This window comes from Eschrichtius robustus, chromosome 5 (assembly GCF_028021215.1).
Source record: "Eschrichtius robustus isolate mEscRob2 chromosome 5, mEscRob2.pri, whole genome shotgun sequence".
Classification (NCBI taxonomy): domain Eukaryota; kingdom Metazoa; phylum Chordata; class Mammalia; order Artiodactyla; family Eschrichtiidae; genus Eschrichtius; species Eschrichtius robustus.
In genome coordinates, this window is record NC_090828.1 from 11,346,468 (window position 1) to 11,367,007 (window position 20,540).

The following is a 20,540-nucleotide window of genomic DNA, read 5'->3' on the forward strand; positions in this document are numbered from 1 at the left end:
TTATAGTTGTTTGAGGTGCTGTAATATGTCTATTGATACTCCCAGCTGTTTTACCAAACTGGCTGTCTGTTCTAAAATCCAAGTGAGGCTTGGGTTTTCAGAATGTGCACACTCCTGTGTTCTACAACATTCTAAAGATGACCAATCTACCCCACTAAGATTCTTGCTACAGTTTTTGTTAAACTCAGCATTATTTTCATAGAATCTTTCATCTTTAGCTTCATCAATCTTTTCCTCAGCTGGAGCTATATGACAAAGGTCCATATCCTGAAGGGAGTCCAATAAATCTACAACATGGGGCTGTGGAGTGATTGATTTCAGATCTATGAGCACATAGTCTTCACACTGACCAACTGCATCCAGAAGATTATTTATTTTACTGATCAAAGACGAACTATTATCATGAAGGTGACACCAGGAGAGCAAAGCACTCAATGTTCCTCTGAGTTGTCCATAGTTTATAATGACTTCTGCACCTTCCTTAAAACCTTGATTGAAACCTTGTTGAAGAGTAACTGCTTTGCCAGCATCTATTCCATCTCTATAGCCTTCTTTGACTCATCTCTGCATGTGGCTCCACCATTCCCGCTGCACCAGGACTGACTCGACAGCTTCCTCGTCAGCCACGTCCCCCTCCTCTCCAGGACCTTGGACCAAAGGCACATGACTCTTTTTGGTTTTTTAATAAATTTATTTATTTATTTATTTATTTATTTATTTATTTATTTATTTATTTACTTTTGGCTGTGTTGGGTCTTCGTTTCTGTGTGAGGGCTTTCTCTAGTTGTGGTGAGTGGGGGCCACTCTTCATCACGGTGCGCGGGCCTCTCACTGTTGTGGCCTCTCTTGTTGCAGAGCACAGGCTCCAGATGCGCAGGCTCAGTAGTTGTGGCTCACGGGCCCAGTCGCTCCACGGCATGTGGGATCTTCCCAGACCAGGGCTCGAACCCGTGTCCCCTGCATTGGCAGGCAGATTCCCAACCACTGCACCACCAGGGAAGCCCCCACTCTTTCTGAATTATGGTTTTCTCAGGGTATATGACCAGTAGTGGGATTGCTGTGTCATATGGTAGTACTATTTTTAGTTTTTTAAGGAACCTCCATACTGTTCTCCATAGTGGCTGTATCAATTTACTTTCCCACCAACAGTGAAAGAAGGTTCCCTTTTCTCCACACCCTCTCCAGCATTTATTGTTTGTAGATTTTCTGATGATGGTCATTCTGTTTGGTGTGAGGTGATACCTCATTGTAGTTTTGATTTGCATTTCTCTAATGATTAGTGATGTTGAGCATCCTTTCATGTGTTTGTTGGCAATCTGTATATCTTCTTTGGAGAAATGTCTATTTAGGTCTTCTGCCCATTTTTGGATTGGGTTGTTGGTTTTTGTGATGAGCTGCATGAGCTGCTTGTAAATTCTGGAGATTAATCCTTTGTCCGTTGCTTCATTTGCAAATATTTTCTCCTATTCTGAGAGTTGTCTTTTCATCTTGTTTATTGTTTCTGTTGCTGTGCAAAAGCTTTTAAGTTTCATTAGGTCCCATTTGTTTATTTTTGTTTTTATTTCCATTTCTCTAGGAGGCGAGTCAAAAAGGATCTTGCTGTGATTTATGTTATAGAGTGTTCTGCCTATGTTTTCCTCTAAGAGTTTTATAGTGTCTGGCCTTACATTTAAGTCGTTAATCCATTTTGAGTTTATTTTTGTGTATGGTGTTAGGGAGTGTTCTAATTTCATTCTCTTCCATGTAGCTGTCCAGTTTTCCCAGCACCACTTATTGAAGAGGTTGTATTTTCTCCATTGTGTACTCTTGCCTCTTTTACCAAAGATAAGGTGACCATATGTGTGTCGGTTTATCTCTGGGCTTTCTATCCTGTTCCATTGATCTATTTTTCTGTTTTTGTGCCAGTACCATACTGTCTTGATTACTGTAGCTTTGTAGTATAGTCTGAAGTCTGGAGCCTGATTCCTACAGCTCCGCTTTTCTTTCTCAAGATTGTTTTGGCTATTCAGGGTCTTTTGTATTTCCATACAAACTGTGCAATTTTTTGTTCTAGTTCTGTGAAAAAATGCCATTGGTAATTTGATAGGGATTGCACTGAATCTGTAGATTGCTTTGGGTGGTATAGTCATTTTCACAATGTTGATTCTTCCAATCCAAGAATATGGTATATCTCTCCATCAGTTTATATCATCTTTAATTTCTTTAATCAGTGTCTTATAGTTTTCTGCATACAGGTCTTTTGTCTCCTTAGGTAGGTTTATTCTTAGGTATTTTATTATTTTTGTTGCAATGGTAAATGGGAGTGTTTCCTTAATTTCTCTTTCAGATTTTTCATCATTAGTGTATAGGAATGCAAGAGATTTCTGTGCATTAATTTTGTATCTTGCTACTTTACCAAATTCATTGATTAGCTCTAGTAGTTTCCTGGTAGCATCTTTAGGATTCTCTATGTATGGTATCATGTCATCTGCAAACAGTGACAGTTTTACTTCTTCTTTTCTGATTTGGATTTCTTTTATTTGTTTTTCATGTCTGATTGCTATGGCTAAAACTTCCGAAAGTATGTTGAATAATAGTGGTGAGAGTGGGCAACCTTGTCTTGTTCCTGATCTTAGAGGAAATGGTTTCAGTTTTTCACCATTGAGAATGATGTTCGCTGTGGGTTTGTCATATATGGCTTTTATTATGTTGAAGTAGGTCCCCTCTATGCCTACTTTCTGAAGAGTTTTTATCATAAACCAGTGTTGAATTTTGTCAAAAGCTTTTACTGCATCTATTGAGATGATCATATGGTTTTTCTCCTTCAATTTGTTAATATGGTTTATCACATTGACTGTTTTTCATATATTGAAGAATCCTTACATTCCTTGGATAAACCCCGCTTGATCATGGTGTATGATCCTTTTCATGTGCTGTTGGATTCTGTTTACTAATATTTTGTTGAGGACTTTTGCATCTATGTTCATCAGTGATATTGGCCTGTCGTTTTCTTTTTTTTGTGACATCTTTGTCTGGTTTTGGTAACAGGATGAGGATAGCCTTGTAGAATGAGTTTGGGAGTGGTCCTCCCTCTGCTATATTTTGGAAGAGTTTGAGAAAGATAGGTGCTGGCTCTTCTCTAAATGTTTGAGAGAATTTGCCTGTGAAGCCATCTGGTCCTGAGCTTTTGTTTTTTGGAAGATTTTTAATCCCAGTTTCAATTTCAGTGCTTGTGATTGGTCTGTTTATATTTTCTATTTCTTCCTGGTTCAGTCTCAGAAGGTTGTGCTTTTCTAAGAATTTGTCCATTTCTTCCAGGTTGTCCATTTTATTGGCATACAGTTGCTTGTAGTAATCTCTCATGATCCTTTGTATTTCTGCAGCATCAGTTGTTACTTCTCCTTTTTCATTTCTAATTCTATTGATCTGAGTCTTCTCCCTTTTTTTCTTGATGAGTCCAGCTAATGGTTTATTAATTTTGTTTATCTTCTCAAGGAACCAGCTTTTAGTTTATTGATCTTTGCTATTGTTTCCTTCACTTCTTTTTTATTTATTTCTGATCTGATCTTTATGATTTCTTTCCCCTGCTAACTTTGGGGTTTTTCTGTTCTTCTTTCTCTAACTGTTTTAGGTGTAAGGCTAGGTTGTTTATTTGAGATTTTTCTTGTTTCTTGAGGTAGGATTGTATTTCTATAAACTTCCATCTTAGAACTGCTATTCCTGCATCCCATAGGTTTTGGGTCATTGTGTTTTCATTGTCATTTGTTTCTAGGTATTTTTTTATTTCCTCTTTAATTTCTTCAGTGATCTCTTGGTTATTAAGTAGTGTATTGTTTAGCCTCCATGTGTTCGTATTTTTTATAGATTTTTTCCTGTAATTGATATCTAGTCTCATAGCGCTGTTGTCAGAAAAGATACTTGATATGATTTCAACTTTCTTAAATTTACCAAGGCTTGATTTGTGGTCCAATATACGGCCTATCTTGGAGAATGTTCCATGAGCACTTGAGAAGAAAGTGTATTCTGCCACTTTTGGGTGGAATGGTCTATAAATACCAATTAGATCTATCTGGTCTATTGTGTCATTTAAAGTTTGTGTTCCCTTATTTATTTTCATTTTGGATGATCTGTCTATTGGTGAAAGTGGGGTGTTAAAGTCCCCTACTATGATTGTGTTACTGTCAATTTCCCCTTTTATGGCGGTTAGCATTTGCCATATGTATTGAAGTGCTCCTATGTTGGACGCATAAATACTTACAATTGTTATATCTTCTTCTTGGATTGATCCCTTGATCACTATGTACTGTCCTTCTTTGTCTCTTGTAATAGTCTTTATTTTAAAGTCTATTTTGTCTGATATGAGAATTGCTACTCCAGATTTCTTTTGATTTCCATTTGCATGCAATATCTTTTTCCGTCCTCTCACTTTCGGTCTGTATGTGTCCCTATGTCTGAAGTGGGTCTCTTGTAGACAGCATATATACGGGTCTTGTTTTTGTGTCCATTCAGCCAGTCTATGTCTTTTGGTTGGAGCATTTAATTCATTTGCATTTAAGGTAATTATCGATATGTATGTTCCTATTACCATTTTCTTAATCGTTTTGGTTTTGTTTTGTAGGTCTTTTCCTTCTCTTGTGTTTCCTGCCTAGAGATGTTCCTTAGCATTTGTTGTAAAGCTGGTTTGGTCGCGCTGAATTCTCCTAACTTTTGCTTATCTGTAAAGGTTTTAATTTGTCCATCGAATCTGAATGAGATCCTTGCTGGGTAGAGTAATCTTGGTTGTAGGTTTTTCCCTTTCATTACTTTAAATATGTCCTGCCACTCCCTCTGGCTTGCAGAGCTTCTGCTGAAAGATCAGCTGTTAACCTTATGGGGATTTCCTTGTATGTTATTTTTTACTTTTCCCTTCTGCTTTTAATATTTTTTCTTTTGTAATATTTGTATTTGTATTAAATACAAATATTTGTATTTAATTTTTGATAGTTTGATTAATGTGTGTCTTGGCTTCTTTTTCTTTGGGTTCATCCTTTATGTTACTCTCTTCGCTTCCTGGGCTTTATTATTTCTTTTCCCATGTTAGGGAAGTTTTCAACATAATCTCTTCAAATATTTTCTCAAACCCTTTCTTTTCCTCTTCTTCTTCTGGGACCCCTATAATTTGAATGTTGGTGACTTTAATGAAGGGGAGAGGCAGCATGTCCAAAGGAGGGCCTCAGGAGTGTGGAGTTCCAGAGTTTGGGGGTAGGGCCCTGAATGAGGGTGTGTGGGTAGGCTTTAGGCCCAGCACGTTGGAAGGGGTCTCAGAGTGTAGAGGTCAGGCCCTGGGTGGGGGTGTAGGGGCGGGGCTTGGGTTCTGCACCCCGGAAGGGAGGCTTCGAGGGCAGAGGATTAGGTCCAGGAGCCCAACAGGCTCCCCGCTGCCTATGTGGACAGGGAGACTATGAGACTGGCCATAGGATAGGAAGACAAGAGGCAAATGGTTAAATTTCCAATTGGATCTCAGAACAAGAGGCAATGGTATGTCTCAGGGGAGATTCAGCCAAACCATTTTTCTCAAAGTCTTTGTTGACAAGTATGGCCTTGAGGGATGGCAAGTGGTATGAGAGAAGAACAATATGTGGAAAAGATGTCTACATTGAAGGAGAATGATTGACATAGATATCAAAAACAGAACTTATCTGAATGTCCACAAACAAGGTATGAGTATGAAGCTCAACCTCTGGAAATGAGAGGAAAGCTGGTCATTAATCATTAATGGTGCATGTGAAGTTCATCTCTTCCAATCTCACCTAACCTGCCTCTCTTTGGCATTATGCACAATTTACTGTTTTGAAGAATTATTGGATCCTTTTCTTTACCATGCATAAAAATAAAATAGGGGCTTCCCTGGTGGCGCAGTGGTTGAGAATCTGCCTGCCAATGCAGGGGACACGGGTTTGAGCCCTGGTTTGGGAAGATCCCACATGCCGCGGAGCAACTAGGCCCATGAGCCACAACTACTGAGCCTGCGCGCCTGGAGCCTGTGCTCCGCAAAGGGAGAGGCTGCGATAGTGAGAGGCCTGCGCACCACGATGAAGAGTGGCCCCCACTTGCCACAACTAGAGAAAGCCCTCGCACAGACACGAAGACCCAACACAGCCATAAATAAATAAATAAATAAATAAAATGCAGTAATTTAAAAAAAATAAAAAATAAAAAAATAAAATAGGCAGAAGTTTGGGGGAAATGAACATAGAGAAAGGTTTTTCATAAAGTATACCCTTTTCCTGCAGGAAGAAAGATCTCAGGGTGGATCAGTAGGAACCAATTGGAGAAGCTGAATTCTTGGGAAGCAACGGCAAAGAGAAGTAAACCACCAACATTTTTCTTGGCTCAAGTGCAGATGGCTTTTGTTGATTGCTTATTTTCTTTCTTGCTTATTTATGTTCCACTTTATTTCACAAAGGACTTGAGAGAGCTTTCAGAAAACACACAGAAAGATAAAGAGTTGAAAAAGTAATGGCAAAGGGAAAATATAGTGTGTAAATCAAAGCTAAGAGGAGAGATTAATACACAGAAATATACATTATTTAGTGCTACCCACCACTAGAGTCAATAAAAAGTTTTTAGGCTTCCTGCCAATCAAAGTCAGGCAGAGAGAGATATGAAACCCAATTAACATTGTATCCTTAGTGTTTAAAGTATGTACTTTAAAAAAAGTTTTTAGAAGTTTGTTTGGTAGATGACTTTTGCAAGAAGTGGCACTAGACTGTAACCCCTTCTCAGTAAACCAGACAAACTGATTCTTTCATGGACCTCAAAGACAATCATAAAGTTGCTGTGTCTTTCTCATTTTAAAAATAATTCTTAAAATAATTTTATAGTGTGTATATGTATCCATGCCAATGTATAGTAATGTTGAGGAAGGTCTTATATGCCATTTAAATTTACATAAATTGTATAATATTACGTCTTGCTGCATTTACTCGTTGTTTCTGAGGTCTTTATCCATGTTGACTTAGTTGACTACAGATGGTACCTGATTTAAGATGGTTTGATTTACAATCTTCTGACCTTGGGATGGTGCGAAAGCAATACGTATTCAGCAGAAATCCTATTTTGAATTTTGAATTGTACTCTTTTCCCAGGCTAGTGATCTACTCTACCATACTCAGTATCCTCTCATGTGGCATCAAGCCCCAGCTCCATGTCAGCCATGCGCATGACCATTCTGTTTTCCATGTTCAGTACAGTATTCAATCAATTACATGAGATAGTCAACACTTTATTATAAAATAGGTTTTGTGTTAGCCCAACTGTAGGCTAATGTAAGAGTTATGAGAATGTTTAAGGTAGGCTAGGCTAAGCTATGATGTTCAGTAGGTTAGGTGTACTAAATGTATTTCAATGTATGATATTTTCAACTTACAATAGGTTTATCAGGATGTAATTTAATACAGGATCTGTATTTAACTGTTATATAGTAGTCCATCATACGAAAATATTACCATTTGTTTAGGAATTTTTCATTCAAATTGTGCCCTTATACATATTGCTGCAATAAATATCTTTGTACATATTTTCTTGTATAAATTTAAAAGTTATTTTGAAACATGAACTTAAAATTTAATTGCTGATTTGGACTGTATGCACAAGAGAAAAGATATTGCCAAGTTGCTTTCCAAAATGTGGTTGTATCAATTTATACCCCCAACAGTGTACGATAGCTACTGTTTCCTTGAATCTTTACTAACTAGAACCTCTCCTCTCTCCCCCACTCACACACACTCACTCTAATCTGAGAGGTATAATATGGCATGTCGTTACAGTTTTAACTTGAATTTCCTTAAGATTGGAAATTATTTTATTTGAATTTCTTTTTCTGTAAATGGTCCATATGTATAGTTTATTTGATTTTTTTCTGTTGGGTTCTAGGCATTTTTAAAATTATCTTTGGTTGGGTTTTATATATACCTTAAAAAAATCTGTTGAAATTTTGTTTTGGAATTACATTAAAATTATATATTTATCTGAGAGAAAACAGACATCCTGACAAAACCATCCTCTTTTCATCCATGAACCTTGCATATTGCTTTGTTAGTTCAGGTTTTCTTTTATGCCCTTTAAATATTTTGTTATTTTCCCAGTGATGGTCTTCCACATTTTCTCTAAATTTATTCTTAGATACTTATAGCTTTTGTGAGAATAGTAAAAGGCGTCTTTTTCCATATTGCATTTTTGTTGGTTGTTGCTGATGTATAAAACAATATTAATTTTTATGTCAATTTCCAGCAACATTTCCATCTTATTCAGGGGTTGGAGGTTCACCCTGGTTTACTAGAGACACAGTTATATCATCCACAAATAATGATGATTTGTTTTTTCCATTTTGATCCTTATCCCTCACATATATTTTTCCTTGTCTTAGTAGCATTGACTAAGACCATCATTACTGTGGAACAGAAATGGTGACAGCACCCACACACACAAAAAAAATGAAATTTACTTCATACTTCTAAACAGCAACACTAGTAGCAAAAATACAAACAGGTACTGTTTTAAAATTTTGAAAAAAAACTTTTTGAATCCAGAATTTTATGTCTAGTTAAATTTTCATTCAAAAGTAACAGTGGAATATTCTCAGGCACACAAGATCTTAGAAGTTTTGTCACACACACACACACAAAAAAACCCAGTAGTGAAAATATTCTTGGAGGAAGTATTCAACAAGAAGAGGAAAAGCTTGAGGAGAATTATGACACATCCAAAATAACACTGTAAGAAATGAAGAAATTGGAGGTGAAAATTAAAATAGAATAGTGGTGAAGAGGGGTCACTGAGGTCTGGCTGCCTGGTCCAAACACTGGACAAAAGCTATGAGATGTGTGACTCCAGGAAAGTTACAGAATAGCTTCATGCCTCAGTTTTCTCCTCTGCACAAAAAAAGTTACTGTGAGTTTATCAAGCCAACACCCTCAAAGTCATTCTGAACTTTTCTATATTTCTCACACCTGAGTCCATCTTCTAGAAAACCCTGTCTCTAGTCTCAAACTCTATCCAAAAACTGTCCACTTCTATTTTTTGTCTCTCCTGCTTCATCTCTCACCTGAATTATTATAGAGCCTCCCAACTGGTCTCTCTGCTTCTCCACTTGGCCCCCATCTACCTACCCATAGTACACTTGCAACAAAGTGTCCTGGGTGATCATTTTAAAACATAAATCATAACACTTTAATCCTCTGCTCAAATTCCTACAAAGTAGAGATTTAAGTGTTTACAGTGACCAAGAAAGAGAGAGAAAGAGAGAGAGAAAGAAAGAAAGGAAGGAAGAAAAAGAGTGAAAGAAGGAAGGGAGAGAAGGAAAGGAAAGAGGGAGGGAAAAAATCAACTGCAGGCAGTAGTAGACAGTTTTAATAATTACTATCTCATAGATAATTTTGTTTCCTGTATAACCTAATTCATTCATCTTCCCCCAGGTTATTCTGAAACAAACCTCAGACATTATATGTCACATCCTTTTAGTAGAAGTCATTCTAAAATTATTTTATTAAGTAGCTCTAAAAGATAAGAAGTCTTTTTTAACTAAATTATCACACCAAAAAAGAAGGTGTATATATATATATATATATAGATATAGATATATATAGATATAGATATATATAGATATAGATATATACCTATATAACTATATATATGTATATGTATGTATATATATATATATATCTGTGTGTTTGTATATATGTGCATAGATAGATAGACAGTTGGTTAGTTTGAATCAGGATCCAAACAAGATCGCATATTACAATTGGTCAATATGTTGCCCAAATCTTTTTAAAATTATAGCCACTCCCCATCCTTTTTTGTTTTCCTTGTAATTATTTGTTGAAGACACTGGGTTGCTTGTACTGTGGAGTTCCCCACCATCTGGATTTTTATTATTGTGTCTTCATGGTATTATTTAGCTTGTTCTCTTGTGCTCTGTATCTCCTATAAATTGGTAATTAGATTTCCAGCATGATCATATTTAAGTTCAATATTTTCTGTAAGAATATTATAGGAGGTTTGTGGCACATACTGTTGGTTATCTCATGTTTGTGATTTTTATCAGCCATTGATACCCCTTAATATTGATATTAACCATTGACAATTATTGCCCAAATCCATGATTTCATTGCAAGATGAAAAATGGTGATATTCTAATTTGGTCATTTCTTTTTCCATTAGTAGTAGGAATATTTGTCTATTAAAAAAGAAACCCCTTGTCAACTACTTGATAACCCTGAGATACTGTTCATAAAGGAAAGTCAGGATAAATGCTTATTTACTAGTAGTTTTCAAAATAATCAGTTGGTTCCCTAGCATCTTCCAAAGTGTGATCAATAGGTTGTTTTTGTTTTGTTTAATTGTCATTGTGAACTCATAGGTTTAAACATAATTAATACTTCAATTCATTGCCATAGCATTCTTATTAATACTCAAACTGTCTTACATTCGGCCAGTGGGAACCTCTCTAAGTTGGTTCCTAAGTCCTCTTAACAGCTTTTTAGAAGAAAATGGTATTTAGAGACCACAGTCTATGCCCTAGGAGCATTCATTGCTAGTAGGCTGATCACTGTTTCTAGATCTTCTCGGTGGACAGAGTAGGACAATTTAAATATCCCATTAGTTCGTATAGATACTTCTCATTCAAAATCAAGACTACAGAGGTTTTACCAACTGTACTTACGTAAGTACTCATTTGTTTTATCCCATAGCACATACACAACCTAACAATACCAAACCACCACCAAACAATACCAAACCACCACCAAAAATTGTTCACCAAACACCAGTTTTGTTTGGTTTTGTAGTCCTTTTGTGCTTAGAGTATATTTCACTAGAGATGTACAAGTCAAATAAACTACTATGCTTTAAAGTCACTTGCAATAGTTTCTGTGTGGTTAGGCTGCCTACTCAATTCACATTTAAGCTCATCTGTTTCATTTACTTTCAATTTCAAGTGTTAATTGTGCTGAATAATTATGTAAAATATTCACATGGTTCCAAAGTCAAATGCACAAAACAAGATATGTTCAGAAAAGTGCAACTTCTGTTCCCTCTTTCTCCAAATTGGGAATCAATGTTTTTAACTTTTTAATTTACTTTGCACTTTTTGAAAGTTATAAGCAAATACATACATTTTCAAAATCCTCTTTCTTAGATAAACCTACCAAATTCTTTAAAATACTTAATTCCTTCCTTAAAAATTTATGTTAGAAAATAGAAAAAAAAGAAGTGAAAGCTGCCTTCATCATTTTATGAGAAGAATGTAAAATTGATTCCAAACTAAGGGTCATGCCTGAGGAGAAATGTGTAGTGACATTCCACTTATAAAATTCACTACTTCACTAGATTGAAGGAGAAAATTTAAAAGACTATCTCAATTTTTTTATGCAGAAAAAAAATTTCATAAAATTTGAAAGCTATTTATGGTTTATGAAAAGAATATCTCTTATCCACCTAGAAATGTCTAGTTAACTTACAACAAACATTATGTTTAACAAAGAGACTTTAGCTGTATTCTAGTTACTGTCAGAAACAATACCGGATGCCTAGAAATATTAATAGAACCAAGTGATAAATCATTAGATCTAATAAGAGAGCTCAGAAAGGTGACCAGATGTAGGACCAAATAAAAGAAATCAATAGCAGTTCTTTATATACCACTCTTAAATGCAGGATATTCAACCCCTATAATTTCCTAGGTTTGCTGTAACAAAGTGCCACAAACTGGGTGAGTGAAAACAATAGAAATTTATTGTTTCACAGTTCTGGAGGCCAGAAGTCTGAAATCAAGGTGCCTGCAGGACCATACTCCCTCTGAAACCTGTAGGAGAGGATCCTTCCTTGCCTCTTCCTAGCTTCTGGTGGTTTTCTGGCTATCTTTGGCGTTCCTTGGCTTGAAGCTGCATAACGCCAATCTCTGCCTTCGTTATCACGTGGTGTTCTTCCTGTGTGTCTGTCTTCATATGGCCATCTTCTTATAAGGACACCAGTCCTATTGAATTAGGGGCTCACCCTACTCCAGTATGACCTCATCTCAGCTAATTACATCTACAATGACCCTATTTCTAAATAAGGTCACATTCTGAGGTCCTGGGGGGTTGGGACTTCAACATATGAATTTTTGAGGGAGGAAGACACCATTCAACCTATACAATGCTCATCTACAGCAGAATATAGCAAGTGCCCTGAGAGTGGGCCAGGCGAAAGGCTATAAAAGACAAGAGTGATGCCTTGTACCCCAGCACATTATGAAAGGCGGAGAGAGCACTTCAAACTGACTTTGTAGGGACTTCTCTGGCAGCGCAGTGGTTAAGAATCCACCTGCCAATGCAGGGGACACGGGTTCAAGCCCTGGTCCGGGAAGACCCCACATGCCGCAGAGCAGCTAAGCCCGTGCGTCACAACTATTGAGCCTGCGATCTAGAGCCCGCGAGCCACAACTACGGAGCCCACGTGCTGCAACTACTGAAGCCTACGTGCCTAGAACCCATGCTCCGCAACGTGAGAAGCCACTGCAATGAGAAGCCCATGCACCGCAACGAAGAGTAGCCCCCGCTCACCGCAACTAGAGAAAGCCCGCGTGCAGCAACGAAGACCCAACGCAGCCAAAAATAAAATAAATAAATAAATAAATTTTAAAAACAAAAAAACAAATTGACTTTGTAAATTTGGTGATGGCAGAAAGCATATTCCAGGTGGAGAAAAATCATCGAATTCTTTTTTTTTTTTTTTATTGAATTCTTGACATCAGAAATAGTGGAAGAAAGTGTGTGACTTAATGCAAATATAGATTGAATGAAGAGAAATTGAAAAAATTAAATTCAGAAAAAAGGCTGAGGAAGGTCTTGAAGGCATCGGTACTTGAGCAATCAGGAAATCGGACTCTTCCTCTTTTTGGCAGGAAAGAGCCTTTTGCAGGAAAGAGCTCTCTGCAGGAGGCCCCTTTTGTCTTGTCATGAACCTTAAACCAGGCGCCTCCAAGCTCCACTCATTTCTGGCCCTAGCACACCTTTCAAATCTTTTTATCACACAATACCTTGACCAACCTGTTAGTTCTTTCCATAGATCAGAGAAGTAGAAATGAAGAATAAGTAATTAACAGATGACCAGATCTCTTCCCTACCTCCCGCTTCAGTCATCTCGTGAAAAAACTGTGTGAACAAAACAGCATCAAGAGAAAGATTGCAAGAAGTCGACAAGCCTGCACACAGTGGGGAATGACAACTCTGACCCCTTATCTCAATGACTAACTGAGATCACTTCTCTTTTTCCTTTTAAAAACTTTCATGGCTGAGCAGAATCTTTGGAGGTGGTTTCTGGGGGACCCTGAGTCCACCATCTCCCCAGATTGCCAGCATTCTGATTAAAAGCAACTTTCCTTTCTACCAACATTTGCCTCTCTTGGGTATTGATTTTCAAGCAGCAAGCAGCCAGACCTGAGTTCGGTAACACTAGTCCAATCTCTACAGACATTCAGTTACTCGTTCTTTTTCTTTTTTTCACTCTACTGATTTGTATTGAGTGACCAGCACAAGTTATTCCTGGTTCTGGAGACATAGCACTAAACCAGACTCTCATGACACTTGCGCTAAATATGGGGGGGTATCAGACCATAAAAGGCAAATTCCTATCATTTCAGTATATGAGAAATGCTATGATGACAGTCAAACAGAGCAAGGGCAGAAGGCATCTCTGAGGAAGTAGCTTTTGACTGAAGGATGACAAGGGGCCAGAAGTGCAAAAATCTAGGGAAAGTGTGTTCTAGGAAGATGGAACAGTAGGTGCAAAGGCCCTGAGGCAGGGAAGATTAACGAACAGACTGCCTGGAGCACAGAGTGAGGGAGAACACTAGAAGCCAGTAGCCAAGGACCAGATCGCATAGAGACTTGGTCAGGAGAAGCCTTCAAATGACAATGAATTTTAAACAGAAATGCTAATATTCAATTCACGTTGTTCATGTCAAAGTTTGAGGGGTGTGGAAAAATAGAATAATATCACCAAATAATGTCAGCGAAGCTGATTGGTGGGGTGCCCAGAAGAGACCTGACTCTTGTTGGAGTCTCTTTCTTGATTTCACTGCTATTCCAAAAAAATAAAAATCAATAAGATATGCTTCTGAATGTGAAAATATCTATACTTAAATGAAAAAAGACAGTCGTCTGCAGGGACAGGAATGGGACAGACATCTTGCTTCATACTTCATAAACTTCTATATTGTTTGAATTTTGCCAGTCTTGTATTCATATACTACCTGTGCCATTTTTTTAAAGTGTGGCTAAGATGGCAACAGCTTATTTTAACTAGTTCTTCAAAGACAGCATCAATTTTAAGTGTCTTAGCTGTAAACTCGTCCCAGTCATACCTCCCTGAGGTTACACCCATCACTATCTAATCAGATTTCAGGTGTTCCTGAATCTCCTTAATCATACATCCCCAGGCAGTTTCTTTGGATTATTTCTTCATGAACCGACGTCATCATGACTTTTTTTTTTCCTCTGAAAAAAATGGTGCAAAAATTTTAATGTACAAAAAAAGACAAACAGTGAAAAATAAATTTCCCTCCCTCTCCTGTTCTTCAGCCACCCAATTCCCCTCCCTTGTCATTATCTTGAGTATCTTTCTAAAGCAGCGGTCCCTGACCTTTTTGGCACCAGGTTTCAAGGTTTCCTGGAAGACAATTTTTCCAGGGACAGGGCAGGCAGAGGGGGTTGTTCAGGCTGTAATGGGAGCGATGGAGAGCAGCAGATGAAGCTTCGCTCACTTACCTGCTGCTCACCTCCTGCTGTGTGGCCTGGTTCCTAACAGGCAGCCGTCTGTGGCCCTGGGGCTGGGGACACCTGTTCTAAAGCATAGTTTACCATTCTGTTCCTCACATTGAAAGTAGTACATAGACAGCTGCTTCATTTTTGTTCATTGCTACATTTTATTCTTTTTCATCTATGTACTGTAACTTAACTAAGTCTTCCTTGGATGGATCTTTAAAGGTTTCCATTTTTTTTCCTTCTACAAATAACGCAACAAATATCCTGGTACACACATCATTTTGCCCCTGTAGGATGCATAGATTATATTAGAAATCTTCTTAATTTTATTCTTAGAAGTTAATTTTGATTCTAGTTTGAGGCTCCCTTAATACCATGTGTTCTGTTTAAACTACTCCACCTTGGTGGGTTTACAATAAGAGTATGTGTTATGAACTGAATTGTGTCCCCTCAAAATTCATATGTTGAAGGTTTAATCTCCAGTGTGACTGTATTTGGAGATAGGACCCTTTAGGAGGTAATTAAAGACAAAGGGGGTCATTAAGGGTGAGGCTCTGATCCAATATTACAGAGGTCCTTTTAAGAAGAGAAAGAGACACCAGGGATGTTAGCACACAGTAAAAAGGCAAGAAGATGGCTGTCTGCAAACCAAGAGGCCTTAGTATAGAGAGGCCTCAGGAGAAACCAAACCTCCCAAGACCTTGATCTTGGACTTCCAGCCCCCAGAACTGGAAGTATAAATTTAAATAAAATAAATAAATTTCTGTTGTTCAAGCCATTCATTCTGTGGTCTTTTGTTATAACATCCTTAGGAAATGAATGCAGTGTATACTCTTGGCAGATGATGGACTTAGAAGTTAGTTAAATTGTTTAGTATGTTACACCACATTTCTTAGTAATTGATCCTTGATATTTATGTAATTAAAAGCGAAATATTAGAATACTTTTTTCTTTATCACTGGAGGTTTAATTCAGTATCATATTATTTTAGGTTAATTAGTCTAACAAATATTAAAAAACAGTTATTACTTAAATCAATTGAAAATGTAGGGTAGATTGAAGGCACCATGCTATTAGTTCAGGTTCTTGCCAAGTTCTAAAGGTACTCTCATGTTGATGAAACCTGAGTCACTGACCAATACAGAAAGTCAGTAAGGCTCTGTTTTAACTTCAGGCATCTTTATGAAAATTGGTCTTTTTTCCTTTGACAGCAAAGAGAGCCATGAGTCAAGTCCAAAGAGAAATCTAAATAGACCAAATCTCACCTTTCCAAAGTGTAAGGTGTGTGTGTGTATACACATATATATATATGTGTGTGTATACACACACATATACACACACACACAATATACACAGTGTCTACTCAAACAGTATTTATTAGCAAACTATAGTATGTGCCAAGCCCTATGATCCATACAAATTATGTTTGGGGTCTACAGTCTGAATCTAATATTCCTCTTAGAAATGAAGGCAAAAGATCTTGATTAGATAAGTAGACCAAAACAGCGATTTTTTTCAAGCCTAGATCTTTTTTGGTTTAGCCAACGTAGCAAATTAAGCAGACCTGCTTCTTCTTGAAACACTCATGCCACTGAAATAGAATAAATACACCGTGAATGGGAACAGAATGATTTATGAGAGAATTTAACCTGTAATTCCTTGGACGGCTCTTTTAGGTTGTTATCGACTCCCTTTACCTTTATGCCTTACAGAGTGAAACAAACAACCTTAAAGGAAATGGTCAGTCCCTCACCTAATTGCTGTCCCTATTTAATACAAATTTTAAAATGGGCTACCTTGTACAGTATCCCATGTCTCTCAGAAAAAAAGAATAAAGGCCACCATATACTGTTCCATCACTCTGTCAGTCAGCTTAGGCTGCCATAACAAAATACCATAGCCTGGGTGGCTTACACAGCAGAGATTTATTTTCTCACAGTTCTGGAGGCTGGAAGTCTGAGATCAGTGTACCAGTATGGTCCGGGTTCTGGTGAGGGCTTTCTTCCTGCCACCTTCTCACTGTGTCTTCACATGGCAGAGAGAGAGCTCTGGTATCTCTTCCTCTTCTTGTACTGATCCCATCATGAGGCCCACACCTTCAGGACCTCATCTAAACATAATTAACTCCCAAAGACCCCATCTCCAAAGACTGTCACATTGGGGGTTAGGACTTCAGCACATGAGTCTGGGGGATACAATTCAGTCCACAGCAATCACCATTGTTATCTCGCCTATGTGTAATGGTAGACATTGTAGACATTTATTGGGGTTTGTACTTGCCCACAAATACCCTGGCTGTCCCTACTCTGCCATTGTTTCAAGTCTTTATTGTTTGTCCCAGGATTACTGACATAGCTGCAGTTCTCCCCATGAACCAATTAACTCTGCAGGTTGCTGCACAAAAGTCCCTTCTCGAAAACCTTCACTGGCCTACAGCATTGCTGCATGTCAGAGCTCCACCACCAGCAGCTGCTGTGTGCTTTAAGCAAGTGATTTAACCTCTCTGTGCAATGGGCATTATAATAGTGCGTCTATCAAAACATGTAGTACATTCTTAGAAGAATGCCTGGCTTTTAAGGGCAACATGTATGCTGGTCGGTGCTGTCATTGTAAATGACAGACCTAGCCTTTTCAGTGCTCATTTCTAACTATTTATATTGATATACTCTGTACTTAGGTCAAACTCATGGCTTGCTAGTTCCCATATGTGTCTTGAACCTTCCCATACATTACCAACATTAGTGCGTGGGAACACAGCCACTCGTGTCAAAAATCTATTTATATTATAAACATAACGAAGTAAAATCATGATAGGTAATATTTCGTTTTTTTGAAAACATTACATACGATGGATTTTTTGTTCTTTTCTGTTGTACATTTACTGACTTTTTCCCCGTTTCTATGTTTTGTAAAAAAAAAAAAAAAAAAAAAAAAAGGAACTCTTTCTTAATTAAAAAATGATCTTTCCTTATTCTAATGTGTCTCTCTGTACTATGAGATGTACACCAGCCCATGGGTGAGGCCAATGGCACAAAAGACGAAGAGTGATACTCAAAGATCGGGATGGGTTTCAGTTAATGGATGATTGGTCCTCTACTGTCCTATATCTGGTTTTACAATAAAGATAGAAATTTGGGGGGAAATCCCCAACCTTTAGCTGTCAATATCATTGAGGGAAATTCCTGTGCTCTCCTACAGATGCTGTTATGACATCTGTGTCTGCATCTGAGTTCTGGTTTTAAGAGTTGACAGCCCCAGTGTGGCCGGTCAGAGCTTCACTCCCTCACTCTATGTGTTTTTTACTCACTCATTCAGCCAGCAAATACGTGCTGTATTAGGCCAGATATTCAGCCAAGCACTAGAGGTCTGAGGTTAAACAATCACTTGCCTTCAAGGAGTCAACATCAGAGAGGGAAATGGAGAGTCAATTACAACACAGCTTTCTATTTCAGTTTTCTTTGTCTGGTCACCTTTTCTCAGTGATTGATCCTATATCAGCAATCAAATAGATTCTTGGGTACATTATTGCAGCCACTTTGATGAGTACCAATGTAAGAGACACTCAATTCACTTCCTGTACAAGCCAACCAAGGGAATAGTTGACACTTTCCACAGGGCTTTTCATCCAGCCTCCCAGCAACAAATGACACAGTTGACCTCTCCCTCCTCCCTGATCACACCACCCCACCCTTTTTTTTCTCCTTCCTATTCAGCCTTCTCTGCGGGTCCTTTCCCGACATTGGTACCCAAGGCTCAGGACTTTGCCCTCTTCTCCATCATTCTACACCCTCATCTGATCTCTACTCTTTTTTCTTTCCCATAGTACTCACCACTTTCTAACATACCATAACATTCATAACTTTACCATGCTTACCCTTTGTCATTCTCTCTGCCTCACCCCACACCCAACTAGAATGTACAAAGATTCTCACTCTTGCTCACTGACATTTCTCTAGCACCTAGAGCAGTGACTGGCACATAGTATGTACTCAAGAAATAGCTTCATAATGAACAGATTATTTTTGTAAACTTTTTTAATCATGGAAAATGTCAAACACACACAAAAGTGGAGAACAGTACAAGAAATTCCTAAGAACCATCACCCGAGACAACAACTGTTAACACATCGCTCCTCCCTTGTCATCTACGCCCTCACCCACCCGCCTCCCACCACTGGATCATACAGAATGGAATCCTCACATCGTCTCCTCAGCAAATATGTTTAGGTTTCTATGAATGAAAGAATTCCTCATCATCTCTCTCTGGCTTAGACTATGGCTAAGAGATATCGGAGAAACACAGCAGTAAACTTCTCAAGGTCCAAGGTGAGATGGTCTCTCAGGGAGATGTGTAGAGGGAATACATGACACCCTCACCTTTAAGAAAATTTCAGTTTTCCCTGGGAGGGCCCTACAATTTACTCATTGCCACTCCTGTGGTGCATCTTGGTAATTTATAGGCAGACTTCTTAAAAGTCACAGGAGGATGAGAATAGAAAATCTAAGCCAGTAGGACTTAGTGACCCAAGACACCTGGGGAGACTTTTAATCAATTCCATTTTCACTAGGAGTCTTTAGAAACTAAGCAGTGTTCATCTTCGGAGAGAGTTTTCTATTTCCAGCAACAGATAAAGAAGTTTTTAAAAAAATCTATTTTAAGCAATGAGAACTTCATAATGCTTTTTTAAAAATCTCTGCTTAATAAAAAGTATTTAATACATGGACTATTTGTATTAGAAAATTCTCAAAGCTCCAGAAAACCTCCCACCTCACCACCTTTAAAAACAAAAACAAAAACAGTGGTTATACACATTGGCTCTGGAGCCAGGATACTCTGACAAAAATCCAGGCTTCTCTATTTACCAGTCTTATTTCCTTCAGCCTCACTTTATTTGCAACATGGGGATCATGACAGAGCCTCTCTCATAAATTCTTGGAATAAATGGATTTATACGAAATGACCATATTTATAAGCAGATGATCGACACTGCATTCTGCTCATCTTGCTTTATTTCGTTGGGTATCAACATACTACTTTCAGCTGGTCTTTTCAGGTACAGAGCTGTTTGCCCGCAGACCGCGGATTCCCGCCTCTAGTTCAAAGGTTCTGGAAGCTTGTAAATAGCCCTCACAAAACTTTGGGGCGGGGCCGCCGGCTCCGAGAAGGGCCGGCCCCGCCCTGGCCCCGCCTCCGGCCCCGCCCCCGCTGCTACCTTTAGAGCCCGGCTTCATCCTACCCGACCGCTGAGGGTGCTGGTCCCGGGGGCTTGATATCCCGGGCTGTGAGCGAGTTGGCGAGCAGAAATCCCCTCCTATAGGTAAGAATGTCTCCAGGAGGTAAATTAATTGAAGAAATACCTTCCTCCCTCGGCCGCCTCGCCACTCCTTCCGCCAGTTTGGGAGCTTGAGCCGGGCGGGTACCTGCGCTGCAGCAGGCGGGTTCGGACTGGCCTGCGTTACATCCCTGGGCCCTTGGCGGACAGCCAGCCTCTTCCTGCTGCTTCTCCCCCCTCGGATCCATAGCTCTGCCATCCACAGTGCTGAGACTCGCCCAAGTAGGTTTGGCTAGAATTGCTACTTTCAACCACCTGGAAAAGCAGATTAAATAAAACCTGAATTCTGATAAAGGGCCAGCATTCCCCATAGTTACATCCATGGTCACAGCTTTTAACTGAAAGGAAATCTTAGCGCACAATTCCAAATCCCCATCCAAGAATGTCGAAAAGGTCCTAGTGAGGAAAAGAAAGGGGACTTTAAAGGTAAGAGATCCGGGACC

The 20,540-nt window shown here is 38.6% G+C and overlaps 1 protein-coding gene and 1 pseudogene across 1 annotated transcript in view; one reads left to right on the plus strand and one right to left on the minus strand.

The window, feature by feature from the left end:
• Window positions 1–20,296, minus strand: LOC137764590 (protein YAE1 homolog pseudogene; annotated as a pseudogene).
• The window catches only part of SLC19A3 (solute carrier family 19 member 3), a 23,951-nt gene continuing 23,383 nt past the window's right edge, over window positions 19,973–20,540 (plus strand). Inside the window, exon 1 of the mRNA XM_068543752.1 lies at window positions 19,973–20,082. The gene's annotated coding sequence lies outside the window, so the exon portion shown is untranslated. The remainder of the gene's footprint in view (window positions 20,083–20,540) is intronic.